This window comes from Oncorhynchus kisutch, linkage group LG29 (assembly GCF_002021735.2).
Source record: "Oncorhynchus kisutch isolate 150728-3 linkage group LG29, Okis_V2, whole genome shotgun sequence".
Lineage (NCBI taxonomy): Eukaryota > Metazoa > Chordata > Actinopteri > Salmoniformes > Salmonidae > Oncorhynchus > Oncorhynchus kisutch.
In genome coordinates this window covers 3,119,192-3,137,945 of record NC_034202.2, presented here as the reverse complement: position 1 = coordinate 3,137,945, position 18,754 = coordinate 3,119,192, and the positions used below count along the sequence as shown (strand labels likewise).

General features: G+C 41.2%; 1 long non-coding RNA gene across 2 annotated transcripts in view; it reads left to right on the top strand.

Annotated features, from left to right (window-relative positions):
• The window catches only part of LOC116358286 (uncharacterized), a 25,757-nt gene extending 7,003 nt beyond the window's left edge, over positions 1-18,754 (top strand). Inside the window, exons 2-4 of one of the 2 annotated variants that reach the window (XR_004206160.1) lie at positions 15,662-15,706; positions 16,049-16,915; positions 17,031-18,754. This is a non-coding gene — a long non-coding RNA (uncharacterized LOC116358286). Of the gene's footprint in view, positions 1-15,661; positions 15,707-15,822 lie in introns of both variants that reach the window. The other variant, XR_004206161.1, reaches the window with a different exon arrangement.

Sequence of the window (18,754 nt, the reverse complement as noted above, 5' to 3'; positions counted from 1 at the left end):
AATAACTTCTTATGGCTGGGGGGGCAGTATTGAGTAGCTTGGATGAATAAGTTGCCCAAAGTAAACGGCCTGCTCCTCAGTCTCAGTTGGTAATATATGCATATTATTATTAGTATTGGATAGAAAACACTCTAAAGTTTCTAAAACTGTTTGAATGATGTCTGCGAGTATAACAGCACTCATATGGCAGGCAAAATCCTGAGGAGAAAACAGGAAGTGAGAAATCTGAGCTTGGTATGTATTCACCACATTTCCCAATGAAATCCCCTTGAGATATTAATGATGTTGCACTTTCTATGGGTTCCACTAGATGTCAACCATCTATAGAAATTTGAACGAGACTTCTACTGTGTTGTGGGACTGAATGAGAGCAGAATCTATCAGGTGACTGGCAGTCAGCCATTTTCTGATCACGCACATTCCTCATGGTATCCACTTGCATTCCATTGCTCCTCAAGACACAAAGGAATACTCTGGTTGGAACTTTATTGAAGCTATATGTTAAAAATATCCTAATGATTGATTCTGTACTTAGTTTGAAATGTATCTTTGACCTGTAATATAACTTTTTGAAGTTTTTGTCCGATCTAACGCTGACCAGAATGAGCGATTGGATATGTAATCCAAACGCGCTAACAAAAGGAGGTCTTTGCACATAAATAACGGACATTATCGAACAAAACAAACATTTATTGTGGACCTGGGATTCCTGGAGTGCTTTCTTATGAAGATCATCAAAGGTAAGGGAATGTTTATCATGTAATTTCTTGTTTATGTTGACGCCAACAGTGCGGCTATTGTGACTTTCTCTTCTGAGCGCCGTCTCAGATTATTGCATGGTTTGCTAATTCCGTAAAGTTTTTTTGAAATCAGACACAGCGGTTGCATTAAGGAGTGGTATATCTATAATTCCATGTGTATAACTTGTATTATCATCTACATTTATGATGAGTATTTCTGTTGAATGATGTGGCTATGCAAAATCACTAGATGTTTTTGGAACTAGCCAATGTAAATTCATATTTTGATAAATATGAACTTTATCAAACAAAACATACATGTATTGTGTAACATGAAGTCCTATGAGTGTCATCTGATGAAGATCATCAAAGCTTAGTGATTCATTTTTATCTCTATTTGTGCTTTTTTGTGACTCTCCTTTTTGTGGCTGTTTTTATTGTGGTTTGGTGGTCACCTAACATAACCGTTTGTGGTGTTTCACCGTAAAGCCTATTTGAAATCGGACACTGTGGTGGGATTAACAACAAGACTACCTTTAAACGGTATAAAATACATCTATGTTTGAGGAATTGGAATTATGAGATTTTTGATGTTTTGAATTTGGCGCCCTGCACTTTCACCGGCTGTTGTCATATCAATCCCGTTAACGGGATTTCAGCCCTAAGAAGTTTTTAACAACACAGCATCACAATGACTCCAAGAGGCAAAGCAGGCAAAGAGGCAAAGCAACTGGTCATCTTATGCAACGATTATCAGATATATTTTTCTTTCAGCAATATTTGGTCTTAGTTTGTGGATGGTAGAATTTAGACAGCTGACAACTGGGCGATTTCATGCCAGGACAGCCCAAAAATAGTTTTGCTATCTTAGATTGTTCTGGAAATTGTAAGCATGACAGGAATCTAAACTAACTTTTTCAGTTGGTGGCACCAGCACATGATTTGGTCGCACCATTTCCTTATAAAAAAAGTATTCTTGATTTTGACCTCTGTCCCATAACGTGCCTGCATTACCATAAAGAACCAGAATGACCAGACATATTTTAAATTAGCATGTCCTTGTGTTTTTAAATTCATTTGGATAGATTTATTATAACAGCAAAGAAGAGCGACTTAAAAGAAAGTGCAAAATGTATTTATAGCGGATTTCAAAGTACCATGTGTTCTTTCCTGCTAAATCCTATAGAGGGCATAATTAGGAAAATTGGTCAGAAGGAAATAATGTCCAAAATGGAGATTTGTGTTCACAGCAGTAGGTGGCGAACTGCACTTGGTAATGAACTAAACATTGCCAGCATGTGATAGCTCATCACTGAGATCTTAAAGGGACAGCCATCCTAAATGTCTGCTATGACATTCTAACCAGATGGAAAGTCTGTTCTAGGCGAATGGTTCTTCTGCGTCGTCGTCAAGGATGCCTGGGAGCTGCACCAGCCGTTCTACTGGTCGTAGGTAAGTCCGACCTTTGACCTGGATAGCAGCAGATCTAATAAGTCCATCAGCTCTGGGGTAAGTATGAGTCACCTTCCCAACAGGCCTGAGAGCTTGATGGAGCAGAGGGTCCACGATGAGGACCACTTGATCCACAGTAAGTTGTCTTCCATCTTTCCTCCACTTCTGTCTTTCCTGTAGACTTGGCAAGTAATAGTGAACAAACTGGGACCAAAGGTGAACAGCAAGTACTTGGCCATTGCCTCCATCGGCATTTCCCTAGGATGTTACTGGAGTCATACAAAACTTGAGGAAGAGATGCGTTGTAGCATCCCATGAGTAGGAGGCTTGGTGTGACAGGATCTGGATCTGCGACATCGGAGGAGATGTACCCGAGGGGTTGTGCATTCAAGATTCCCTCCACTTTGATAAGCACAGTGCAGAGCACGGTTACAGTGAGGGTCTGTTCCTTGAGTATGACCTTGAGAGCAGTCTTCCCTGGTTTCACCTCTCTTTCCCACATTCTACCAAAGTGAAGAGCAACGTGCAGTGAAGCATATTAGAGACATCAGGAAAGCATCGGCATCCAGGCCCTCCAGGAGGTCCAGGTGCGAGCAGCTGCTGGTCGTGCATTTGTAGACGATGCCCCATCTCTTTTCGTTGTGATGTCCAATTTTTATGGTGAATGGTTCGAAACAATCCACTCCAGTAGAGTAGAAGAGTGGCTTGTACAGTCGCATCTTTGGAACTTCAGGTTTGGTGCGCCATCTTTGGCATTGCCAACAAGTGTGCTAAAACTTCCGGATGAACTGGAGAGTGGATTGGCCATCCTGTGTAGGGATCTAATTGTTGCGTCATGAGTTCTTTCCATGTATCAAACTTACATCTGGGAACTGAGGACTGGAACTGACAGACACATGTCCGCAGAAGGCTGATTTCTTCAGTTCGCTGTCATCAGGCACCCGGTCAGCAGAAGGCATTGAAGGCTACTGATCTTCTGAGTGTTGGAGGAACTCAGGGCCATGGTGCCATCGACGTCGTTGGGCCAGCGCTTTCAAGGTCTTCCCTGAGTGATGTCATCCGCCGGGTTGTTTGCTGTATCCACATACAGTGCATTCGGAAAGTATTCAGACCCCTTGACTTTTTCCACATTTTGTTACATTACAGCCTTATTCTACAATGTATTAAATTGTATTTTTCCTCATCAATTACCACACAATACCCCGTAATGACAAAGCAAAAGCAGGTTTTTATACATTTTTGCAAATGTATATAAAAAAATAGAAATATCACATTTACATAAGTATTCAGACCCTTTACTCAGTACTGAGCACCTTTGGCAGCGATTTCAGCCTCCAGTCTTCTTGGGTATGACGCTACAAGCTTGGCACACCTGTATTTGGGGAGTTTCTACCATTCTTCCCTGCAGATCCTCTCAAGCTCTGTCAGGTTGGATGAGGAGCGTCACTGCACAGCTATTTTCAGGTCTCTCCAGAGATGTTCGATCGGGTTCAAGTCCGGGTTCTGGCTGGGCCACTCAAGGACATTCAGAGACTTGTCCCGAAGCCACTCCTGCTTTGTCTTGGCTGTGTGCTTAGGGTTGTTGTCCTGATGGAAGGTGAACCTTTGCCCCAGTCTGAGGTCCTGAGCACTTTGGAGCAGGTTTTCATCAAGGATCTCTCTGTATTTTGCTCCATTCATCTTTCCCTCGATCCCAGTCTCTGCCGCTGAAAAACACCCCCACAGCATGATGCTGCCACCAACATGTTTCACTGTAAGGACGGTGCCAGGTTTCCTCCAGACGTAACACTTGGCATTCAGCCCCACCCGTGCTCTCCCCGTGCCAATAAGATATAGGATATACTCTTCAATCAATTAAGATGCGAATTTTGATAATTGTAAAAGTTTTCTGTAATTTAGCCTAAATGTGTTAAGCCTAAACACCACAAAAGTTAGATCTTGTTCATCTCAAATAAGACAAATGGCTTAATCTATACATTTAATATCAAGTTCACATCGGAAAAGTAACGTTAGCTAAGTTGTTTTTATTTTAAATCAAGGAAGTAATTGAAGACAGAATTGGAGGAAGCCTTGAGAATGACAAATAAATCAAATTGTATTAGTCACATGTGCCGAATACAACAGGTGTGATAACAGTGAAATGCTTACTTACGAGCCCTTAACCAACAATGCAGTTCAAGAAGTAACAATATACTCTAATAGTTTGAAATCAGCACACAAGCAGGACAATTAAATAGTTGACACAACAGAGCATTCAATGACTGACATTAATTGACCAAAATGTAATAAGAAAATTCAGTTGGCCTTTGTGCTCGGAGTGAATTAAGAGGAGTATCTGTTGAGTAATACATCAGTGAAAAATGATGCTGTATATACAGTTACATAAACACCACAGAGGGAAAAACTATTGAACACAAATCATTACAATTATATATAATTAACTGAAAATGAGAGAGCTACTGATCGCTGGCTCCATCAGAATTCCCAGCCCGTAAGGAGCAGAGGACGGGACTGACTGAGGGACAGTCAAGCATAGGTGGGGAGGTCACAGGTCATCTGATTGGCAGCATGTGTTTTTGTGTCACTATTCCTCGATGCCACTAAATACCCAGCATACAGAGCATATTCAACCACCCACTTGAAGGTCTGCTTCCTATAAAGGCTGAACTGCATGTCGTGTTGACCCAACAAGTGTGCCTTGTTGCTGGGTTGCCACCTCGGAGTAATACAGCCGTCCTGGCCCAAATTATCCGGAGACGTAGCGCTGGTGTACCCTCTTTTAGAACTATGACTCCTGAAATGGCAAAAATCAAATCAAATCAAATTGTATTTGTCATATATACAGGATACACCGGGGTTTAAACAGTGCAATGAAATGCATACTTGCAAGCTACCTCTCAACATAGCCCTTATGCCCCCCCCCCCCCAAAAAAAATGCTAATCTCCGCTGTTATTGTAATATTGAGAGTATAGCATGTCTTGGGGGTATGATATTTGTGCGTCTGTAACTTTCTCACTCATCATTATCCACAATTCATCGGGACTATCTATAATCCTGGTAGCGTACACATTAATGTAGAAGTGTTTAGAAACATGTTCTTATTTACAATAAGTGACACAATACATTATTTACCAGTCATCTCTGCTGGGCACGAAATACTGGGCACAAAATAAACAGCAAATGCATCCAACAAGTTTGTAGAGTCAAAAGCTTGATGTAATCATTGCGCGCTAGGAATATGGGACATAATACTAAACCTTTGACTATTTTAATACACACAAGTGAATTTGACCCAATACTTTTGGTCCCCTAAAATGGGGGGTGACTATTTACATACACCCAATATGTATGGAAAAACCCTCAAATTAAAGCTGACAGTATGCACTTTAACCTCATAGTCATTGGGACTCGTGAGTGGCGCAGCGGTCTAAGGCACTGCATCTCAGTGTTTGAGGTACCACAACTAGCTGTGACTGGGAGTCCCATAGGGCGGCACTCAATTGGCCCAGCATTGTTAGGGTTTGGCAGGAGGACGTCATTGTAAAATAAGAATTTGTTCTTAACTGACTTAATAAAGGTCAAATAAAATTATCCTGAGATAGCCATTGATTATGACTCTTAGTTCCATTACATTACACATAAGAGTCATTGTAAGAAGGCATCTTCTATACAGGGGAGTTTGTTTTAGAACCCCGGCGATTGGTCTGAGCATTAACACACATTGCTTGCAGTACTGTTTTGGAAGGATATGGACCTTATCTTTCACAACAGCGAGAAATAATTGTAATAATAATTTTATACGGAAGCAATACTGTTACAGAGAGTCAGTGGAAATAGTCTCTTAAAACCTCTTGGTGTTAGGGGGCAGTATTTTCATTTTTGGAAAAAAACATTCCCGTTTTAAACGGGATATTTTGTCAGGAAAAGATGCTAGAATATGCATATAATTGACAGCTTTGGATAGAAAACACATATTTATTGTCTGTGAGTATAACAGAACTGATGTTGCAGGCGAAAGCCTCAGAAAAATCCAATCCGGAAGTGCCCCAGGTTTTGAAAGCGCTGCGTTCCAATGACTCCCTATTTGGCTGTGAATGTACCATCAACGAGCTTACGTAGTTTTACGCATTTCTGTTGAAGAATAGCCGTAGGCGGCCACATTGCGTAAGTGGTCACATGGTGGCTCCAAGAGAGATTTTCGCATAAAATACAGAGGTAGCCATTACTCCAATCGGTCCTACAGAAAAACGAATTGTCCCGACGGATATATTATCGAATAGATATTAGAAAACACCTTGAGGATGGATTCTAAACAACGGTTGCCATGTTTCTGTCGATATTATGGAGTTAATTTGGAATATTTTTCAGGGTTGTGGTGACCGCAATTTCCGGGTGATTTCTCAGCCAAACGTGAAGAACAAACGGAGCTATTGTGCCTACAAAAATAATATTTTGGGAAGAAATTAACTTTGGCTGTCTACCTGGGAGTCTCGTGAGTGAAAACATCCAAAGTTCATCAAAGGTAAACAATTTAATTTAATTGCTTTTCTGATTTCCGTGACAAGGTTGTCTGCTGCTAGCAATGCATAATGCTATGCTAGGCTATGATAAACTTACACAAATGCTTGTCTAGCATTGGCTGTAAAGCATATTTTGAAAATCTGAGATGACAGGGTGATTAACAAAAGGCTAAGCTGTGTCTCAATATATTTAATTTGTGATATTCATGAATAGGAATATTTTCTAGGGATATTTATGTCCATTGCGTTATGCTAATTAGTTTCAGGCAATGATTACGCTCCCGCATGCGGGTTTGGGAGTCACTACAGCTTTTCAACAGTCTTATGGCCTGGTGGTGGATGCTCTGTTATAGTCTGCCAGACAGTCTGCCAGATGGTCGTGGCTGAAGTCCTTGTTGATCATCCGGGGGACAATGCAGCTGCCTTTACAGGCTGTTATGCAGCCAGACAGGATGCTCTCAATGGTGCATCTGTAGAAGCTGGTGTCTTTCAGGACAAGGCTCCCATCTGGCAACTTTTTGAAGATGGGCCGCTCCTTGTCTAGTATGGACATAAGGGGGCAAGTTTGTAATAATGAGTATAAGATGTACAATTTCAAGCAGCCTGGATGTCGAGATGGAACATTAAATGAATGGCGTCTAACCTTTACCTAACATCTTAGCTTGCTCAGCACATTAGAACACACACACAATCAAGTGCATGTTTATTCAATATCAACTGCTTGCTAGCTAGACACAGTAACGTTTGTTAAGTAATTTAAAGGTATCTAACGTTAGCTAGCTGGGTGTGACAAAACATAGGCCTACTATGAAATCACACTATGATTTTAGCCAAATATAGAAATATTGGGGCTGACAGAATATTTTGATTACGATGTGACAAACTATTTAGATAACCTGTCAAAACCCACAGCTAGCTACTGTTACTTTAAGTTGTTAGCCAACTGTACTAATGTGATGTAGCCTAATGCACTGATCTTACTTGCTAGTGTAGATATTAGATATTATGCTAGATATTTCAAACAAAAACAGCCAACAAATTCACCTCCAAAGTGGCGCAGTGCTCTAAGACACTGTATCACAGTGCCACAAGACATCCTGGTTCGAGTCCAGGCTCTGTTGCAGCCGGCCGCTACCGGGAGACCCATGGGGTGGGGCACAATTGGCCCTGCATCGTCTGGGTTGGGGGTGGGTTTGGCCGGTCGGATGTCCTTGCCTCATCCCACTCTTGCAACTCCTATGGTGGGCCGGGCGCATGCACACTGACATGGTCGCCAGGTGTATGGGGTTCCCTCTGACCACATTGGTGCGGCTAGCTTCCGGGTTAAGCGGTCATTGTGTCAAGAAGCAGGCTGGGTTGTGTTTTGGAGGACGCACTGCTCTTGACCTTCGCCTCTCCTGAGTCTGTACGGGAGTTGCAGTGATGGGACAAGACTGATACCATGAAAAAGGGGTACAAAAATATATGTATATAAAAACACTTTACACAAGCTACACTGGAGTGTCTCCATTGTCTTATATTTACAGCAATAGCCCTTTGCGTTCAAAACTATGATGAAATGTTGCGATGTGCCTGGCTTGACCTCAACGTTTCATAGACAGTCGCAACTCAACAATCTACAGCAGTGGTTCCCAACCTTTTTGGTTACTGTACCACCAAATACATTTTGCTCTGCCCCGAGTTCCCTTGAAGTACTCCCCCCATGTGCATTTTACCTATGGTCTCATGAGTCTTCTCAAGTACCCCCAGGGTACCCCTGGTTGGGAAACACTGATCTACAGTATGTGTTTTTTTTTTTTGCCCGCACACTGCCCAAATTGCAGGCCCTTCTGACTAGACAATGTGATTTAAAACCATCTACAGCTTATTTTTCTTTAAGAAGCTAAGGATCTTCGGTGGCCAAATCATGCTTTCTGGTGTAGTAGCCTATTTTGAATGATTTTTTAAATTTATTTCAGTTTTCAAAAACAAATGGTCACTGGATTGATGCAGATAATCATGATTATGCCAGGCAGGCATAGGCTACTTTGTAGTTACTTTTTAATTGCATTTCCATCCACCCGAAGATGGTTAGACTATCAATAGCATCACTAACATCTACACAAAATAGTAGACCTATAGGCCCTGCACACAGAGAGACAGGGGCATTTCTGTGCCATTGTTTCCTCTTCAGGAAGTTGTTTATTTTTGGTCAATTGCACAGTAATCACTGTTGGAATAAATCATAATAATAAAAAAATCTAAAAGCAAATTGTGAGCCAAAAACGAACGTGACCAGGTGAAAAAAGATTCACTGCCACCCTTGTGACCAATGTTTGTCGCACTGCCAAGTCAAACGGTCGCAAATTACTGTTTTGGTCGCTGCATGATGGTAGGGACTGTCCGTTACTGCTTATCACTTATTAACCATCATTAATATACACAACTGAAATATTGTGTAGTTGTGTATATTACACTTTTGTTTTATTTGATGACTTTGTTATTTCATTCCAAGTCATCATTTCATTTCCGTAGAGCTGCTGCCTATGCTGTCTGACAAAATCACTATATTAATAGTTACTCCCATTTGGAGGTAGTTTTATCTAAGTTCCCAGTTGTTTTGAACTCACTGAAGCCAAGTTCCGAGTTTCCAATTGTTTTGAGGTCAAGAGCCAAGCCGCACTGCTACTTGGCACACTGCTTGCTTAACCCAGAAGCCGGCAGGTAGCCTAGTGGTTAGAGCGTTGGGCCAGTAACCAAATTTCATGAAGCTTTCAACAAAATGTTGTTGTGCTGGCGTTGCTTCCAGAAGCAGTTTGGAACTCGGTGTTGCAACAGAGGACAGACCATTTTTACCCACCATGCGCTTCAGCACTCGACGGTCCCGTTCTGTGAGCTTGTGTGGCCTACCACTTCGAGGCTGAGCTGTCGTTGCTCCTAGACGTTTCCACGTAACAATAACAGCACTTATAGTTGAACGGAGCAGCTCTAGCAGGGCAGAAATTTGACAAAGTGACCTGTTGGAAAGGTGCCACGTTAAAAGTCACTGAGCTCTTCAGTATGGCCATACTACTGCCAATGTTTGTCTATGGAGATTGCATGGCTGTGTGCGTCATTTTATACACATGTCAGCAAAGGGTGTGGCTGAAATAGCCGAATCCACTCATTTGAAGGGGTGTCCACATACTTTTGTGTATACAATACCACTCAACATTTTGGACTCATTTCTTTATTTTATTATTTTATACATTGTAGATATATATCCTCGAAAGCGGTAGGTGGTATGCGTGCCTCCTAACTCGACTAGAAGACCACTCCGACCCCCCGGCCTCTGGGATCAGTTCAAATGCCCTGGGTAGTGCAAAGAAAGGGTCCGCTTCGGGAAAGTCATATTCCCGGTCATAGTGCTGGTAAGTTGATGCCGCTCTGATATCCAATAGTTTTTCACGGCTGTATGTAATAACACTTAAGATTTTCTAGGATAACAATGTTACACCTAAAATTACACATAAAAAATAAATACTGCAACGTTTCCTAAGGACTGAAAGTGAGGTAGCCCTCTCTGTCAGCACCATTTTGATGTGAAGACATCAAAACTATGAAATAACACATATGTAATCATGTAGTAACCAAAAAAGTGTAAATGTATTTTATATTTGAGATTCTTCAAAGTAGCCAACCTTTGCCTTGATGACAGCTTTGCACACGCTTGGCATTCTCTCAACCAGCTTCACGAGGTAGTCACCTGGAATACATTTCAATTAACAGGTGTGCGTTGTTAAAAGTTAATTTGTGGAATTCATGAATAATGCGTTTGAGCCAATCATTTGTGTTGTGACAGGGTAGGGGTGGTATAGAGAAGATAACCCAATTTGGTAAAATACCAAGTCCATATTCTGGCAAGAACAGCTCAAATAAGCAAAGAGAAACAGCAGTCCATCAATGCTTTAAGACAGTTAATCTGGACCTTCATGTAGGCGTGTCCAAATTTATGACAGGTATTGCATACTTTACCTTAAAGAAAAAAGGCAAGGGCGTGGATCAGAAAGCCAGTCAGTGGTGACACATCTCCATGCAGCGCGACACATCTCTTTTGCATGGCTGTGCAATGGCTGTGCGAAGTTGCTGGATATTGGCGGGAACTGGAACATAATGTCGTACGCCTCGATCCGGAGCATCCCAAACAGGCTCAATGGGTGACATGTCTGGTGAGAATGCAGGGCATTTTCAGCTTCCAGGAATTGTGTACAGATCTTTGCGGGCCATGTATTATCATGCTGAAATATGAAGTGATGGCCGCGGATGAATGGCACAATGGGCCTCGGGATCTCGTCACGGTATTTCTGTGCGTTCAAATAATTGATCAAATGCAATTGTGTTCATTGTCGGTAGCTTATTCCCTTTATGCCTGCTCATACATAACTCCACCAACACCATGGGGCACACTGTGCACAACGTTGACATCAGAAAATTGCTCGCCCACATGACACTATACACGTAGTCTACGGTTGTGAGCCCAGTTGGACGTTCTGCCAAATTCTCTCAAACGATGTTGGAGGTGTCTTATGGTAGAGAAATTAACATTAAATTCTCTCCCTCACAACGCTCCCTCAAAACTTGAGACATCTGTGGCATTGTGTCGTGTGACTAAACTGCACATTTTAGTGGCCTTTTATTGTCCCAACAAGGTGTACCTGCGTAATGATCATGCTCTTTAATCAGCTTCTTCATATGCCACAACTGTCAGGTGAATGGATTATCTTGGCAAAGGAGAAATGCTCATTAACAGGGATGTAAATAAATGTATGCGCAAAATTAAAGAGAATAAGATTTTTGTGCATATTGTAACGACCCTGGGTTTATAAGCGCAGAAATCGACATGAGCATGCGGCACAGTCGATAGCGCGCCGGACCTTCTGGCTCGAAGGTCGAGGGTTCGAGACCAGCTCCCTGTTGTTTCATTACAATATGGAACATTTCTGGGATCTTCCGTTTCAGCTCATGAAACATGGGACCAACACCACACATGCTGAGTTCATATTTTTGTTCTGTGTACATGAACAAGCCTTGATCAGCTATAGCCGAGAATGGAAGACTGGAAGACGCCTCTCTTGTCTCTAACATGTAGGCTCACTCAGGCTGTTGAATAAACTTCATTTGAATGTATTTGACCTGTTATCCTCTGAATTTGTCCTTATGTGGGAGGTAATCTGAGACAAAAAAAATATTCAGAGTAGTGATTAACCGGACTCTCAGTATGCTGGTCTGTATGTCGGATTTGTCGGTTTGTATTTCTGGTTCATATTTTCAATGCTGACACTGAAAATTTTGCGGAGCGATGGGTAGCGATGCTTCGTGGGTGTCAGTTGTTGATGTGTGCAGAGGGTCCCTGGTTCGAGCCCCGGTATGGGTGAGCGGATGGGCTAAAGTTATACTGTTTACACTGGCACAGATCTACTACTCACACAAATCCTCTCAGTATCCCTCCGCCTTGACCCATCTTCCTCCACTTTATTCACTTCCTCAGCATACAACACCCTCTGCACTACTCTAACCCTGATAACCTCAACCTGCCTTTCTCGCACTGGACACTTCTGATCCCCAGCCCAACGGCACCCGTACAATTAACACGTACTGCCTCTTTATCCATTTTTGTACCTTGATTGAACTAGGCAAGTCAGTTAAGAACAAATTCTTATTTACAATTACAGCCATGTTCACCTGCTAGTTGGATTGTACTACTGCTAGTTGGATAACTACTGATTGTAGTTATTCACATGCCGGGTTCAACGAATCAGCAAGTCAAACATTTCAGAGTTTCCTAGTTCTGACTAGCATGCTAACGTGGCACCATTTCATAGGATTCTTACCCGATCGTGAAAATATGTCTGGGACAGCAAAAACCTGGCAAATTCGTGGCGAAATTATGTAGTGTATGCCCGGCATCACATAGATTGTAATTATCTCCAGTAAAAGTAGCCCTCTTAAAACCTCTTTGAACCACCCCTCCCGGAACCGGGATAATTGTCATCCGCAACGCTGAATAACAACGCAACAGTCAAATAATATTACTAGAAAATATTCATATTCATGAAATCACAAGTGCAATATAGGAAAACACAGTTTAGCCTTTTGTTAATCCACCTGTCGTCTCAGATTTTGAAATGATACTTTACAGCGAAAGCAATCCAAGCATTTGTGTAAGTTTATCGATAGCCTAGCATAGCATTATGTACACTTAGCATCAGGAAGCTTGGTCACAAAAATCAGAAAAGCAATCAAATGAACCGTTTACCTTTGATGATCTTCAGATGTTTTCACTCACGAGACTCCCCGTTACACAGTAAATGTTCCTTTTGTTCCATAAAGATTATTTTTATACCCAAAAGTTTGTTTGTTTATACCGACGTTTGTTTGTCGTGTTATGTTCAGAAATCCACAGGAAAGAGTGGTCACGACAAAGCAGAAGGAAATTCCAAATAGTCTTCCTAATGTCCACATAAACATGTCAAAGTTGATGGGGGTGTGGGAAAACCCCCTCTCTCCCATCGTTCCATGGTGTGCAGCAACCAACAATTGATTTGGCCTATTTGTTGCCTTGAATATATAATAAAACAAATGATCTGATAAAATATGCCCCGTAGTCATGTAGCCTACACTAGGCTACTTGAGCTGATGCCCAGTGGACCTGCAGTCTATGTGATATAGCCTACAAACACCGCTTCCAGCTTCCCCCTGACGGCGATTCTAAATATTAAATTTATTCATATTGCTCCTCCTGCGGCGAAATGGGTCAGATTAAGAACTGACATCTGTAATGTAGTGAACGGCGAGCCAGGGAAGCAAACCCTAGTCTCCGGCGTGACCCTGGTTTCCCTACGCATCGCTCCAATAGCGTTAACCCACTTTATGGGAAATTTATTGTGGCTCATATAGCGAGGGTCGCTACACTGCCCCTCAGAACGGGAAGGCATATCCCCATGTTTTGACTTACTTCACACGTCCAGGCTCTGCGTTCTGATGGCCTCACAGCCGCCATCCCACTTCTGACACCAAGGTAACGAACTGCAGGGCTGCGAATCCCGGGTCTTCGGTGTGAAAGCAAACACCCTACGCATCGGGCCAATAGGGTAAACCCACATAGGAATTGTTACGTGGCTCATATAGCGAGGATCACTACAATCGTAATACTATACTATACTGCAGGTAGTATGTATTACAGATTCAGTATTAATTGTTTATAAAGTGTCCACACTATAACAATGTCCTTGGAAATAATTGCGATAATAGTAATAAGTAGCCTACTTTTAGAAGCAATTTGTCAAAGCTCAGTCTATTGGAACCCATTAAGTTTGTCAAAGCTCAGTCTATTGGAACCCATTACGTTTGTCCTCACTTGACCTTCTCCTGGTACAAACTATTATATTCTGGCATAGTGGGAATGCTCCTGTAAATACATTCTCTAGTTTCTGTTGCAATCAAAAGATCAGGTTCCTCATGACAGAGAATTGCTGACCTCCAGACAACATGATGATTCTAGCCTGTGGAGGGTGATTTTAAGACCACATAAACCTGAATTGCAAAACAGGGTGTTTCAGTGTTTTAATCAGAGATTTGGTAATAGTAAATTTAGTATAGTGTAATTTATGTTTTATCAGCATTTAAACCATTTTGCAAAATCTATTCACCTGGTCCTAGTTGGACAAGCATCAACAGCTTTAAAAATACATAAAATAACTTTAAATAGACATATAATAGTGGTGGTGGTCATCATCCGTGCAAAGCAGGAACTGACTATGGGGCAAATCCTAACTTCCACTTTCAGGGTATGATGATGACTTTGTTACCATGAGGACATTTTGTCTGCTCAACAATTTGTTGAATAACACGAAAAAATCATGTATTATGTAGCAATAGGCAGCATATTAGGATTTAATGCAAAATAGGTATGACATTCTGCTGACAGGGACATTTAGGTTAGTCACAATGGCATTGCCTTACTTCACGGGACTCGTAGGTTGGTGTGATGCACCTGAATGGCACACAGGCTATTTTTATATACCTATTCACAATCTTATGTATTGTGGGTGTAGTGAAATGCTTGTGCAGGTAAAGGAATGGAATTAAGAATATATAAATATTTGGGTGAGCAATGTCAGAGCGGCATAGACTAAGATACAGTAAAATAGGATAGAATACAGTATATATATACAGTGCCTTGCGAAAGTATTCGGCCCCCTTGAACTTTGCGACCTTTTGCCACATTTCAGGCTTCAAACATAAAGATATAAAACTGTATTTTTTTGTGAAGAATCAACAACAAGTGGGACACAATCATGAAGTGGAACGACATTTATTGGATATTTCAAACTTATTTAACAAATCAAAAACTGAAAAATTGGGCACCAGTCTTTAAATAATAGGTAATATAATTTATTCTCGGAGCGCGCTACCTCTCAAACACATGCATCAGTGTAAATACAGATCATGACGTCATTTCACTGTCTTAACCGAACCCCCCCCCCCTCTCGACAGGACAAAGTAAGGTGAAAAGTTCATTCTAACTTACTAACACACTCCCAGATAACTTTTGACCCCTCAACATTATTGATCACCACTGAACTGACAGTTTTATTTAACAGAAACCCTAGGAATGCACTCACTGCCTAATCTAAAAACCCCAGAGCTAAGTTTCAGGTTGGGTCAACCATAGGCTAACGACCTTATGTGTTTACACAGTCCACAACCCACTTGTTCCTGCCCAGTTGGAATGGTTTTATTACTCCTTTCTCCTGTCACAATTTCTTCTTATGAACTCATATTGTCTATTAAACATACAGAGTATAAGTTTACCTAGACACAATTCTATTTAAAATGGGGATATTGTTTATTCATTTATCCATAATAAATCCATAATAAATTCAACACAAACATGCACTGATGATTTTCTTTTTCGTTTTTTCTACCAGATCGTCAAGGACAGAATCTGAAGAAGCCAAACGCTCACCTGACAAGTAGGTTAATTTCATTTGGTTTGCATGTACTGTAGGTATTTGCTACTTAGCTACAATGTATTTATTGATGGTTAATACCAGTTCTTCTTTTTCTTTTTATATAATTTTATTCTCAGGAAGAGAATGATGCCCTCATCTTGCAGAAACCACATGCTTTTTGGATTTCACTGTTCTTCACTTGCCTAATCTAACTTCCTACTGAGTTTGCTACTATGGTGTGCCTAGTGTATGTCTGTGGTAATATTGTGTGAGAGACTCTGTCAGGAAGGTTGTGTTTTTTAAATATTAAGTGTGTATATATTTATATTTTCTCTGACCCTCTCCATCTTCTCCTACCTCCAGCATCAACAAACTGCAGCAACTCAGTGCCTGCAGACTACATCCAATGGGAACACCAGGAAATCGGCTTGGTGCACATGCAGGATTTTTCCTATGACGAGAAGACGCACTCTCTGGTTGTTCCTCGGGAAGGCCAATACTTTGTCTACGTGGGGATCAACTTTAGAATGCCGGATAAGGACGAGGTATCTAGAGATGTCCAATTTCTTAGCCTGACAGTCCTAAGATACTCCAAGAACTACAAAGATTATCACCATTATCATCATAGGGAGACAATACACCTGTAACATGCAGGTATTAGTTTGAAATCCTTGTGGGTTTAGGGAGACAATACACCTGTAACATGCAGGTATTAGTTTGAAATCCTTGTGGGTTTAGGGAGACAATACACCTGTAACATGCAGGTATTAGTTTGTAAGGTCTTTCCATATGACAAAGCTAAATGTTATAATTAATTTATTAATACATTGATTTCATAGTGTGTCCCTTCTTTATCAAGATTCATTGTATTGTTGTTCAATTTTAAATACTGTATTATGGCTTTGTAGAGTGTGGAGTGTATTCAAATCATAACTAGAGATACATGCACATCTCAAACTTTTGCCTAACTCTTAAATGCATATTTTGTGCAAGGGTCAATGTAGGATTTGACCTGTAGGCTACAGCTACACAGAGACATATGAAGATGTATGAAAATGCACGGGTATTCATTTTCCTCTTTGGTCCATTAAGTTTCATTCCAGTCAACTATTGTTGCATACCTAAAAGATTGATATACTGTGCGTTCTCTGTTGTCCATCACCTGTTAACAGATTACTTCCATAGAAAACCCACTGGCTGTAAGCAGTCTTACCTTGGACTGCTTATAGGGTAAGGAAACCAATATGTATTTTTGTAATTGGGGTGATGTATCCCTTTAAATATACTGTGTGTTACGAAATCAAAGTTTTATATGGACTAACTAAACTATCCCTGTGCATGGAAGCCTAAGGGTGAATCCTGACCTGTGTAACGAGTGCCTTGAGAGTCCGGAAGCAAGGTCATGGAGTGAGTGTTTTTAATAAATGAAATAAACATGAAACACAAACAACGGACCAAAAACACCTGAGGCAAGAACCAAGGGGAGTGACAGATATAGAGATGATAATCAAGGAGCTGATGGAGTCCAGGTGAGTGTCATGAGTGGCAGGTGCGCGAGACGATGGTGACAGGTGTGCCGGATAATTAGTTTTGATAAAAATTTGGCTGAGTTGTGAATGCAACGGGGAATCAACATTTCACTCGATTTAGGTTAAAAGTTGGGTGACATAAGCACAAAATGCCTTACTTTTTGCAAATCCAATTAGTTTTCCACATTGATTCAACATCAATACATAGATTTTGGGGGGTTGAAATTAATTGGAAACAACGTTGATTCAACCAGTTTTTGCCCAGTGTGTAAGTCGCTACAGACAACTTTCTCTTAGTTTCATGAATCATTTTAGACATAACACTGTTTGATATTTTGACAGTTTTCACAACGTAAGGACCAGACAATAAAATAGGTTTCGAATATTTGCGATAATGGAATGGATGTGAAGGCATTCAGGAGGAGAAAGAGAATGGACAAGATTAAGTCACGGGCTATAGATTAAGGATTCAGTCAGTGGACTCTGTAGCGTTTGGGCTTGGAGTCACGGGTTGACATCATCACCATCAATGATAGCTAGTGATACATGGAAGAACCTTAGAGATACTAGATAGAGGGTGGAGCGATGCAAAACTTGATAAGGCTAGTAACGCACAGTGTCGTGCAATGCGACATTCAGAGGAGGAATGTTAGTTTGGTCAGGTTTAAGTAGTGTGGCAGAGGTGAATAAGGAGAGCGAGGTGCTCAATGAGTTGCTAGAGGAGCTGCACTTCAAGGCAGCTAGTTGAAAGAGTTGCGTTCAAGTCTCCTGAACTTCATTCTTAACTCCATCAAAATGTCAGGAGCATCATAATGATTAGTTTAATAGGGAATGCCAGACTCGAAACCTTCTTCACAACAGCACATGCTGTGAGTGACAGTTGGCTTAAAAGTTGTGATATTACCGATGTACTTCAGCCAACATGCTATGGTTTCACCTTCATTACATTAACCCCCTCTTTGACATCCTCCTATTCCTTTGAACCCAAGCAGCCGCCAGAGCCTTAGTGTGGATCAACCAGGTGGCGGCACCATTGTAACAGAATGCATTCTATTCTGCGCAACAACAACAAAAATTTGACAAAAGGGAAATGGAATTTCAATATACTGTAGATCCGTTAAGAGGGCACATCTTTTTGTTCAAGTGTGAGACAATTTATCATAATAGATGCAAATAAACAATCTCCCCCCTCAGCCAAAGGGGTTTTTCCATCAGTCTGTATTGTAACGATTCAAAAGCTATGCGTGTATGTGTAGTATTGTGAAAATGTACTAACATGAGTGAGATGACGTTGAGATTACATCCTCATTGAGGAAAGGCTCTAGGCCTTTGGGGCAAAATTATTTACTGTGGTTGGAAACTTGAAATTCCAAGCAGAATGGCAACATCAACAAACAACAACATGTTTTTCTTTTTTCAGGTATTCCAAGTGTTCCCCCAAAAAGCAAGGGAATATACAGTGGGGCAAAAAAGTATTTAGTCAGCCACCAATTGTGCAAGTTCTCCCACTTAAAAAGATGAGAGAGGCCTGTAATTTTCA